This window comes from Eumetopias jubatus, unplaced genomic scaffold (assembly GCF_037043125.1).
Source record: "Eumetopias jubatus isolate StellerSeaLion01/CBP00866 unplaced genomic scaffold, mEumJub1_p1.0 scaffold_1, whole genome shotgun sequence".
NCBI lineage: Eukaryota > Metazoa > Chordata > Mammalia > Carnivora > Otariidae > Eumetopias > Eumetopias jubatus.
The window spans coordinates 97,096,181-97,109,106 of record NW_028274807.1 but is presented as its reverse complement, the minus strand read 5'-3'; positions in this window follow the sequence as shown (position 1 = coordinate 97,109,106).

Sequence of the window (12,926 nt, the reverse complement as noted above, 5' to 3'; positions counted from 1 at the left end):
CCTTCATTTCCTTGAGATAATTAAAAAATGGCATTAATATTGAAAACACTTTGATACATTTTCTAGATTGAGTTTCAGAATTTTTAACAGTATTAAAGCAATAATAAATATAAAATATATCATTATTATATCATAAATTCATAGTTTTACAGCAAATATCATGACAGAAGTTTGTAGAACATCTTGGAGAGGGTAAATGTAGTGTCTGGGTCACTAGTAGTAGGTTATAATTTCAGTAATTTAAAGGAAAAATGAATATAACCTGGCCTAAATTAATGGTGATTGGACAGGAGAAGAGTTTAGAAAGACACTGGCCTTCTACTTAATTTATTAAAAAACAGTAGACATTTTAGTGTCAGAGACACCTTTTTTTTTTTCGTATTTGGGAAAGTCTTGGTATCTCTGTTTAAAGTGGTTCTATTGAGATATAACTTATTTTGGAAAATAGTAAGAAAGTATGCCTTAAAGAGATAACTGTTTTAGCTGTTCCATTTATATGGTAAGTGGTAAGATGCCCAAAATATAGTGCTCAGAGATTTAAAACCATTGTCCCATGTGTCTGCAGCAGTGGAGAAGGGAAGTAAAGGAGAATTGAACAAACTATTGGAGAATCCTTTGACTGGAGAATAAAATCTACATGGACGATAGAAAGGACCTTATGATCTTTGTTTCTTCTGACCACGATGGGCACAGAAATCGTTGAAGTTGATATTTTCCTTATATAAAAGCTACTTAATCAGTTGAAGTTGATATTTTCCTTATATAAAAGTTACTTAATCAGTGGAGTAACAGTAACAGTGGAGTAATTAGTCTGAACACAAAATTCACAAAGAAAATAATGTGCTCTGAAGGCTCTTGAGGAATTAAGAGAAATACAGAAAATTAAAGACTTCCCCTAACAGAGAAAAATGTAATGGGAGAAGTACTTGTAAAAGCCTTTTATTGCCAGATCCTAAAATAACCTGGAGTTAAAACTCAGAAAGCATCCTAGATATTCCCTTCAGGGCTGTAATTACAGAGAAATACTTCAAAGTGTGTACATTTTTAGACTTGGTTTAGACCAGAGTTACATTTAGCAGTGATTAATAACACTTAAATTTGGTATTAGAAAGGTAACCAGGCGTTAGTATTTTATCAAACTATCCTTTCTAATGTACCTATTCTTTTTTTTTAAGATTTTATTTATTTATTTGAGGGAGAGAGAGAGCACACAAGCAGGGGGCAGGAGCAGAGGGAGAGGGACAAGCTGCTGAGCAGAGAGCCCAACACGGGCTAGATCCCAGGAATCAGAGATCATGACCTGAGCCAAGGCAGACCTCAACTGACTGAGCCACCCAGGCGCCCCCTAATGTATCCATTCTTTAAAAAGGCAAATAAAGGGACGCCTGGGTGGCTTGGTTGGTTAAGTGCCTGCCTTCCACTCAAGTCCTGATCCCAGGGTCCTGGAGTCAAGTCCTGGGATCAAGTCCCGCACCAGGCTCCTTGCTCAGTGAGAAGCCTGCTTCTCTGCCGGCCACTCCCCCTGCTCATGCATTCTCTCTCTCTCTCTCTCTCTCTCAGTCTCTCTCTGACAAATAAATAAATAAAATCTTTTAAGAGAAGGCATATAAAATCAGTGTTTAGTGATTATCAATTCTAGTAATTTATTAATATTGTGTTAGAGATCAAATTATGTCTCCCCCAAAATCCTATGTTGAGGCCCAATCCCCCACTACTTCAGAACTTTGACTGTCTTTGAAGGGAAGGCCTTTAAAATGGTAATTAAAGTAAATGAGACCATTAAGGTGGGTTTTAATCCAATCTGAATAGTGTCCTTGTAAGAAGAGCAAATTTGGGCACTCAGAGACACACTGGAGCTGCAGAGGAACCGAGGAAACACCTGTGAGGACACAGAGAGAAGGCAGATGTCTACAAGCCAAGGAGAGAGGCTGCAGAAGAAACTAAACCTACCAACACCTTGATCTTGGACTTCTATCCCTCAGAAGATAAACCACCTAACTAGGGCGTTTTTCTGGCAGTCCAGCAAACTAATATGTTTCTTGGGAAACAAAGAAAATGAACTGTGCTCAGTGTTCTCTCTCTTACTGTTTCACAGAAGCAGAAAATCAAATGTTAGATCCATAAAATGAAAATTTCAGTCAATTTATTTTACTTAGTGTTAAATGTCTAAAATGTCACTGTAGTGCCTAGAAGATAATTAAAAAAATAGTGAGTTATGAATAAATAGTTTTGCAGGACAAAGGTAACATGATGACAAATTTCACAGAAGATATATAGGGAGGAAAACGAAACAAAACCATAAATAAACCAATAGTCTAGTTTGTGTAATGGTCTCAGCTCAGTAATATTCAAAAAAAATGTCTTGTCCTTACATATCAGAGTTCTTAAGAAACCAGCTGGAATTTCATATAGGTGTGGCCTTAGGTAAGTCACTTAATGCATGGTGATTCATTTTTCTCATGTTTAAAACATTGGTATCATAACACCTACCCCATAACATTGTCTTGTGCATGAAATGTTAGTGCACATAAAGTACTTAGAACAGTATTTGCCACAAAAATAAATTATAAAAAGTGTTAAGGAAAATCAGAAATACTGATTCTGATCTGAATATTTTTAATCCTGTACAAATATACATAGAAGAATATTTTTCAGTGAATTACCTATTCCCTGGAAATTGACTAATGAATAAAATTAATAAAAATATTATTACTAGTATTAATAAAACTAATAAAATAAAGTAGAATAAAAGCACTGAGATAAAAGGAACCCAGAAACAAACAAAACAAAATAAGAATTAGCAAAAGTAACTATATGAAGAAGATGAGAAAGCAGAAAACATTTCCTTCTATGAATCTAAATATTTCAAATACAGAATGGCAATGATTGCTTGTGTTTAGGCAGGCAAAATGAAACCCATCTTAGAGTTGTGAGTTTTCTTTTTTAAGATTTTATTTATTTTGATTTGACAGAGAGAGAGAGACCACAAGTAGGTAGAGCGGCAGGCAGAGGGAGAAGCAGGCTCCCCACTGAGCAAAGAACCCGATGTGGGACTCGATCCCAGGACCCTGGGATCATGACCTGAGCCAAGGCAGCCGACTAACTGACTGAGCCACCCAGGCGCCCTGAGTTGTGAGTTTTCTGCTAAGATGTATGGTTTCAATTATTCAAATTAATTATCACAATATCAAGCTATAGTCACAACTTACCAGATATAGTTCTTTTTTGCCAACCATATGGAATATTCAAGCCCAGTTTCATAAATAGCCCACATTTAATTTACATGTACTATGAGATATGTAGGACTTGAGCTAGGAGAAGAAAGGCATGTCTGCTAATTAAAATGTCAACATTTGTTTTTGATGAAATGATATTTCTTTCTTTTAACATAACTTTTATTCTGTCACTTTAAAAACTCAGCTTACTCATAAAAGTGTGGCATTTCTGGGGTTATCCATATTGACATTTCATTAGTTCTTTTCTTTTAAGATTTTATTTATTTATTTGATGGAGAGAGAGACAGCGAGAGAGGAAACACGAGCAGGGGGAGAGGGAGAGGGAGAAGCAGGCTTCCCGCTGAGCCGGGAGCCCGATGCAGGGGCTTGATTCCAGGGTCCTGGGATCATGACCTGAGCCGAAGGCAGACGCTTAACAACTGAGCCACCCAGGCTCCCCAACATTTCATTAGTTCTTATACAGACCACATTTCATAGGTAATTTAGTTTCTTCTCTGACTTGCTTTCCCTTCTCTTGACGATGATCTGTACAATACCTTGACATTTAGAATACAGAGCAACCAAAAATTGTTGAGAATGATAGATGAGGACAATAAGACTTAATGATGGATTGAATGTATCAGTAAGGGAGAGGAAAGAGTCATGTTTAACACCGACTGGGTAACTACACATGGTGGCACCATTCAATGAAACAGGGAATACTAAAGGGAAAGCAGGTTTAGAAATGTTGAATTTGAGATGCTCGTAGAGATGTTCAACATAGGATATAGTGAGCATACATGGGAACTGGTAGGCAGATCTGTGTTGATATGCAGATTTCTGAATATTTAATATATGGTAATGCTAGTAAATATGGTTATATAAGGAGAGGGTTCCAGCAAAGGACAAGGTTAAAACCCTAAGGAAATCAGTTTTAAGAGAGAAGGCAATGATCAAATTTTTTCTAAGGTGGCTATAAAGGAGTAGCACAAGGCGATGATTAAAACCTGTAGTCTAGAAGAACAGAAGCCACGAAAAGTGTTTCAGAGGTCAAATGTATTTCCCCTAGAGAAAAACAGAAACCATTTGGTTGATTTGGTAATATTAACTAGATGTGTCTTCTCTATTTCGTATCATCTTATATAGGATAAATTCAAATGTATTTTTGGTGCTGTAATGAAAGAAAAGAAACGAGTGCTTTTGTTTTATTTTGGTTATTGTTTTTTGCTCTAGGGTCTAATAAAAACAAATCCAACTCCTTCTACTTCTTTTGAAAACAAATATCTTTATAGCTTCAACTTTGAAACTCCTGGCAAAATTTGAGAAAATTCGGAGAATGTAGTTGAGAAGAGTATCTAAACAACTTAATTTTCCCCTTTTCTTTTAGGGGTTTAGTATATATCTTTTCTTTCAAGATGGGATCAAAAAACGCACTTTCCTAGCTGAGCATCATCACCTAAAGGAAGTTGTCCTTGAACTCTCAGGTGTGGCTAAGTTTCCAACTCCAACTCTCCCACAAGAACCTGTCCTGCAATCTTTTAAAATCATCTTAATTTTTTTGTGTGTGTTCACTAAACTTTAAAGTTATAAAATTTGGAGCCTCAATAAACATGGAACTAAATTTTCATTTATATGCATTCTAAAATAAGGTTAGCTATGTCCTCCTTCTGATCTATAAGAAAAAATATAGTTTTGCTCAACAAGAATTCTGCTATGAACAAACAAGTTCAATGAAAGAATATGAGAATTTTCTTCGTTCTTTACATGCAGAATAATAGGGCAAGAAGCAAGGCCTTACAGGCTCCATCTGATGAGTCCTTTTCACTTCTTTGAGGTACTATCAGGAATCATTAGGGGATTGCTCCTCTTGGTGATTATAAAAATTATTCCCTTAACTGCAATTTTTTTTATCTTTTTAATCCAAGAGTACAGAATTCTTGTTAATGTCTCTTTAGAGAAAGTTTCTGACAAATCTAAGATTTATTTTTCTCTTTGTCTCCTATGTCCAAGTAGAGTTTCTCATCTTGTATGTAGTATTTGAAAGTTATGGGAGCTCCAAGACAGAGAACTGTGTGACTTCCTTTCTAAACCCCTTTTGTCACCATTACTTCCCTCTCTAAACTGCCCCTTCATTCATTCATTCATGAATTCATTTTTCCAGAACTGCTCTATGACTCTTTCTTTTTTGAAGTGAGGAAAAATGGAACAATGTTATGTCAAAGTTTAAATGATTCCTAAGAATGTTTATTAAAGGAATTTAGCTAATAGAGCAGTGTAGATTGCAGATTTTGTAGGTCATTTATGTAAGTTAAATTCAGACCTTTTCTAGTCTTGCCCAGATAGTCTACACTTATTATATATATATATATAACTAATTAACCGCAGTGGGGAAAAATTATTGAGTTTGACCCTCACTTGAAGAGTTTGAAATTATAGGGGCGCCTGAGTGGCTCAGTTGGTTAAGCGACTGCCTTCAGCTCGGGTCATGATCCTGGAGTCCCGGGATCGAGTCCCACATCGGGCTCCCTGCTCAGCAGGGAGTCTGCTTCTCCCTCTGACCCTCTTCCCTCTCATGCTCTCTATCTCTCGTTCTCTCTCTCTCAAATAAATAAATAAAATCTTTCAAAAAAAAAAAAGAGTTTGAAATTATAGAGTTGTATCATGCTATAATATTTATTTCATTTTATTGACTTTTATTTATTTATTTTTAAAGATTTTATTTATTTATTTGACAGAGAGAGAACGAGAGAGGGAATACAAGCAGAGGGAGTGGGAGAGGGAAAAGCAGGCTTCCTGTGGAGCAGGGAGCCCGATGTGGGGCTCGATCCCAGGTCCCTGGGATCATGACCTGAGCCGAAGGCAGACGCTTAATGACTGAGCCACACAGGCACCCTTCATTTTATTGACTTTTGTCTACCTTCTAAACATACTTCCAAAATAGTTCAATCACAATTTCTTGGCCTAGTGCTTTTATATTTTTTGTAAATGTTGTATAGTATATATCTTCATGAATAATTTCTTGTTGCAAATCCAAGAAGTTTCTGTGATTAAATTCCCTTTGTTGTGCAACTTTCTGATATCCTTGACACTGATAATGCTCTTTTTTGTGTGCTTAGTTTTCTTTAAATCCCTTATTAAGTTATCCCTGTCTAATAATATTGCAAAATCTACCATTATATCTAATTTCATTCATCCAAAGCTATTTAGGAAGTTTGTCCATTATGTTTGCTCTTTTCTGAAGCACTGGATCCCTACATGTGTTTATTGCAATTTGGAATGTTCTCCACAGGGTTGCTGTTTGGCTGTCATCTGGGCCTTCCCTTGTTTTTACTCTGGAAATCAATCTGGTAATTGTTTTTTTCAATTTTAACTTCTAACACTTTTATTGATTTTTTTTTACTTCAGCATTTAAATAATGTACTGTGAATATTGTGTGTGTGTGTGTGCACATGCATGTGCCTCATTGCATTTTCTCTACCATGTAACCTCCTGCTCCAGTTTCCCCAGTCTTTATGAAATTAAATAGAACTCCTTTGGAGTTTTATTCTGCTGATTGCATTTTCTCTGCTTCTTCTAAATTCCTGTAATTCTCTTTGTTAGGGCTTTTTGCCTTTCATGTTGGAAACGCTCTGCAAATGTCTTGACAATCCTGTATGCATTATATTTGCATGAAGCCCTTAAGACTCGATTGGAATATCTTTTTGGAAGGCTCTTCTCAGCCAACCCTCACCTGCCAGAGACTAGAGGACACCATAAACCTGATTGTTTATGTATATAGGCCAAGTCAACATAATTAATTCAAAATAAAGGTGAGTAAATAAATAAATAAATAAATAAATTTTAAAAAGGCAGGTGATGGAGACTGACCAGGGAATTAAGTTGTGTGATTGCTAACCCCTCCTTTTTTTTTTTTTTCCTAAGAGACCAACTTCAGTAGTTGGCAGAATCTTAATCTAAAATTGAATTTGTGGTTTCAATTTAGAAAGCAGTGTGAATGGGTTTTATTAACTCCTGGGTTTTCCTATGGAATTTTGAATATCTGGAAGCCCCCAGTTTGATATTCAGAAAAGATTGTGGATTCAGAAAGGATTGTGGTTTTCTCTGGGGCAAATAATCTCTAGACCAGTTGTTTTTTTTCCTAAGAATGATGCCACCATAATCACTTTCCTGGAGTATAAGTGCCTGACACCTAGAGTTCTGGGACTAAGTGGGGCACACTGACAGTGTGAGGGTATTTTCATTTGAAATGATTCCAGTCCTCTGTGACAGGATTCCTGAGCCTTCTGGCCTGGAGAAATGCTTGTTTCCTTTAGAATTGGATAGAATTTGTCTTTAGTTGCAAGTACTCTTTAAACAGATGCTCACACAATTTCCCTGTTTTTCAGCCCTTTTTTCCCTCCCCCACCACACCTGCCTTTTGTTTCATGTCTTTCCAACTTCTGAGACCATGAAGAGCTAGCTACATAAGTTTTATTACTCTACTGGCTCAGGATATTTTCTTCTGTATGGACCAACTTTACCCTCCTCATTTTTACAAATCATCTATTTCAATTTTTTTTTAGTCTTTAGAAGCACAGTAATGTAGGCTTAAATTTATCTCCTAGTCTTGTCAAAGTTGCCGTTTGTGTTTCTTTTCCTCTGTTTTTAAGGTGATTTTTTTTGAGAATTCCAATTTATTGGAAAATCTGAATTATCTTTTTTTATGTTCTCTTTTTGATCCATTGCTTACACTGTAGAACACTCCAAAGACAAATCTTGAAAGTCGATAGCAAGACAAATATTTTTTTTTTAATTTTTTTTAAATTTTTATTAACATAATGTATTATTTGTTTCAGGGGTACAGGTCTGTGATTCATCAGTCTTACACAATTCACAGCACTCACCATAGTACATACCCTCCCCAATGTCCATCACCCAGCCACCCCATCCCTCCCAACCCCCTCCACTTTAAGGTGACTTTTAAAAGAAAGGGTAGTATAATGCCTTTACCTCACCACCTTTTTTTAAAGATTTTATTTAATCATTTGAGAGAGAGAGAGCACAAACAGGAGGAGAGACAGAGGGAGAGGGAGAAGCAGACTCCCTGCTGAGCTGGGAGCCCGACATGGTACTGGATCCCAGGACCTGGAGATTATGACCTGAGACAAAGGCAGATGCTTAACCATCTGAGCCACCCAGGTGCCCCCCCCCTTTTTTAAGATTTTTACCTCACCATCTTAATACAGGAAAGTTGTATTGCTTTAAATTAATTGAAAAGCTTTAGAGAAATTGTTAGACTGAAAAGACAAAGATACAAGAGAGGCTAAATGGGTGATGGGCAATAAGGAGGGCACTTGTGATGAGCACCGGGTGTTATATGTAAATGATGAATCAATAAACTCTACTCCTGAAACCAATATTACACTATATGTTAGCTAACTAGAATTTAAATAAAAACTTGAAAAAGAAAAAAAGATATAGGAGAGGTTAGGTCATTGGAATAATCAAAACTGTTTCTTCCAAGAATAGAGAATGGTAAGAAATAATGTCTCAGGTTGAAAGAATTGAGGAAAGGAACCAAGAATGATATTCAGCCTCATACACAAACCAAAGTTCATAAGAAAAAAAAAAAACATAAATAAGATTGGAAGGCAAGGTGATTTAAGATAAGGAAAGTTTTTGCATTTGATTTTGACATTTGGATTGCAAATCATAAAGATTTCAGGAAGACTTTTCTGATCATTGAAGTGTGAAAGAAAAATATGTCTGTATATATACATGTGCACATACATTCATAGCCACACAGGCACACATTTTATATGTTTAAGGTAAGGTGACTATGATGGGTCATTTCATGTGTCAAGTTGGTAGGCCATTGTAACCAGTTTTTGGTCAAACATCAGTCTAGATGTTTCTGTGATGGTTTTGTTTTGTTTTGTTTTTTGAGATGTGATTAACATTAAATTAGTAGAATAAATTAAGTAGATTACTCTCCATAATGTGTATGGGCCTCATCTGATCAGTTGACGGTCTTAAGAGAAAAGACCAGCTCTTTAGAGGAAGAAGAAATTCTGCCAGCACACTGCCTTTGGACTCCAGTTGCAGCAACAACTCTTCTCTGAGTCTCCAGCCTACCCTACAGATTTGGACTTGCCAGTCCCCACACCTGTGTGAGCCAAAATAAAATAAATTTTTCTCTGAATATATATATACACATTCAATTGGTTCCCCAATTAGTTAAGGTTCCCCAGAGAAACAGAATTGTTTCTCTGGGGAACCTTAACTAATACAGTAACCATTGTGCTGTTAATCAGAGACCTGAAACATTTTTCACTACAGTAGGAAAAGTTAGGATCTCTACAGAAATCAGTACATATATAACTCCAGATCTAAATATGGCTCTAGCATAAGTTTCCAGAGCTAGGAACTGCCCCATCTTTCCCTACAGATCCCTACGCCCTGTGGGCAGCACAGACTGACAAAAAGATACTTAGTGTGGTGTCTATGCATTGGCACACAGTGCCCAGCTGGCTCTTGCTTTTACAGCAGTCACCTGGAGTGGACTTCACCTTGTAGTAGTGCAGCGGAGTTTAATCAAAAGGGATGTAGGGGTGAGAGGGAAGGCGCAGCATGTGTATGTTGTGGTCAGAAGTAAGACAAATGCTTCTCTACCACTCACTGCCCACTAGGGGCTGCTCTCAGACACAATAATTCATGGATCCACTATGAAGATGGCCATGAAACTGAGCAATTAACTGAGCTTGTTTGGAAACTATGGACAGCTTAGAAAAACCTCCCCTTAGGATGCCTGGGTAGCTCAGTTGATTAAGTGCTTGCCTTCAGCTCAGATTATGATCCCAGGGTCCTGGGATCAAGTCCCACATGGGACTCCCTGCTCAGTGGGGAGTCTGCTTCTCCCTCTGCCTGCCTGCCTCTCTCTCTCTCTCTCTGACAAATAAATAAATAAAATCTTAAAAAAAAAAAAAAGAAAAGAAAAAGAAAAACATCCCCTTGTATTTGTTCTCCTTCTTTCCTAGCTTTACATCCCTTTTATCCCTCACTTTTGCCTTCTTGGGATTGTACTACTCAATTAACTGCCAGCACATATGCTTTTGCCTCACATCTATTTATTTTATGTGGGACTCAGGCTAAGATAGAACCCCTGGGAAATGTATACGATTTTATCTGGGTAAACTCACAATTCTGTTCTTTAGTAAGAGATGAAGATGTATCTGTGCTGCATCTGAGATAAATACTAGAAAGTGTAAAATGTATAAATGTCAATTACAGCGGTTGGTAGGTTCAGTTGAATATAATGACTTTATGAATAAAATGTGTCATTTATTATTAGGTAAATACAAATAATAAGGTTGTTTTTTGAACTATGATTTTTTAAACTGAAAGTATCAATTAATATGTGTATCTTGGGCAATGCATCTTTAACGGTAATAAAATGTACAGTTATGGAAGAGTAGATCAGTTTCAAAGGGCTTCTCCTACATGTTTTTCTTATATTTTGATATTCTGAGAGTTAAATATAAAGATAGATTTCAAATGCCACAATCTCATTCTCCAGAAAAAAAAAGCAGAAATCTGTGAGTGTATATTGCTTTTGTAGTCTGTAGTGCTCATAACCATTTAATTTGTTAGCACTCACTATACTAAAAAGCAATTGCTTTTTTCCCAGATATTAGTGATAATTCCCAGAATAATATAATTATCCTTGGGAGTCAAATAATTCCAATTTTTAGATCCATACTTCTGAAAAGATTTATAAGTGTTACATTAACATACAAATATGTGAAGAAATAAATTTTGATTTTGGTGAGTAAAGTCAGTTTCAGAATTAAATCTCTGATAATATATATTATGGGTACCAATACTAGCTCACATCTTCAGCTTCCTAATTTTACTATCTCCATCCATGCATAATGCTTTTCTGAATAATTTTGAGAACTTTTATTTTTATAAACAAAGTCTACTTTCTAGAATCACTTATTTTCCTGCCTTTAACCAAAATTGAAGTTTCCCCATTTAGTCCCTCTGTTCAACATAGCTAAAGTGTCTCAATTTTAAAATGTACTTTCTGAACAAACAGGGTATCAGTGAGTAAGTGCGCCCTCCTTCTGGTACTTAATACACTTGGGGGTGAGATTAAAAATAAATACATGAAATTGAAATATTTCAGTAACTCAATATTTCAATTTTAATTTCAATTTGTGAAACATTTTATTCTAACATTATTATGCATCTATACTGAATCTACAATACAATATATGATTCTACAGAATGCATGTTTGTTATGAAAGGTCATTTTATATTATATATAATTAGCAACCATTCTTCCAGTTGCTCACTATCTTTAATATAATTCTTCTTGCCCTTTATTATTTCTCCAAGCCCTTACTAAGATCATTTTTGTTTAATAAAGCAATTATTTCCAAAGATTTTTCTGAAAATGTATTTAAAGAGCATGTTTTCGGGTGCCTGGATGGCTCAGTTGTTAAGCATCTGCCTTCGGCTCAGGTCATGATCCCAGGGTCCTGGGATCTAGCCCCACATCAGGCTCCCTGCTCAGCGGGAAGGCTGCTTCTCCCTCTCCCACTCTCGCCTGCTTGTGTTCCCTCTCTCATCTCTCTCTCTCTGTCAAATAAATAATAAATAAAATATTTAAAAAGCATGTTTTTTGAGATTACAGAAAGACAAATATGATACAACATGTAAAAAGGAAAAATGTATAAGCAGGCTTAGATTAGGGAGAATCTTAACTAACAGTTAGAAATTTTGAATTTTTTTCCTGTCAATAGAAGAAGGGGCAATATAGGCTTTTGAGGAGAATGTGACATAATTACATTTGAACTTGAGGAAGCTAACTCGGTATCTATTTAATGGATGAGTAGACAGTATAGCAATGGCATGATCAAATGAGAAACTAAAAAAAATCGTCCAGGCAATAGACTGGAAGTGTTTGAACTGGGAAGCGGGAGATAAGGATGTCCTATAAGATATGACCTCCACATTTCCTCCTCATGGAAATCAGTTCAGGGTTTGGAGAACCTCTACTCTCATGGTTGTGTTTATTACACCAAATTTTGAAATTGATAACAATTCAATATGTTTTTTGAGTTTTGCATGAGGCTGCCCATCACTCCTCATCATTTTGGTGATTAGATCCTTTATTTTTCCATACTATTAAATCCTCATCTCAGAAAATAAGAAGATAGCAGAAGGGGAAAAATGAAGGGGGGGTAATCGGAGGGGGAGATGAACCATGAGAGACGATGGACTCTGAGAAACAAACTGAGGGTTCTAGAGGGGAGGGGGTGGGGGAATGGGTTAGCCTGGTGATGGGTATTAAGGAGGGCACCTACTGAATGGAGCACTGGGTGTTATATGCAAACAATGAATCATGGAACACTACATCAAAAACTAATGATGTATGGTGATTAACATAACATAATAATAAAAAAAGAAAATATGTGATAAACTTAATTCATAAATAATGGGTGAATAACAAATAATGCTTACTGTATCACACTTGCCAGTCTTTCCGAAATTTAAATTCGTTTATGAATTGTGGGCTTCTTAGGCATCATCCAGCATATGAGATGATATTTAAGGGTTTAGTCCCTAATATTTCCCCTTAAAATAGCATCACATAGGTGACAGCCTATTGTAACTCTGTGTAAGGTGTATCATAGCAACCCAGTACATTAAAAAAATAAAAAGAAT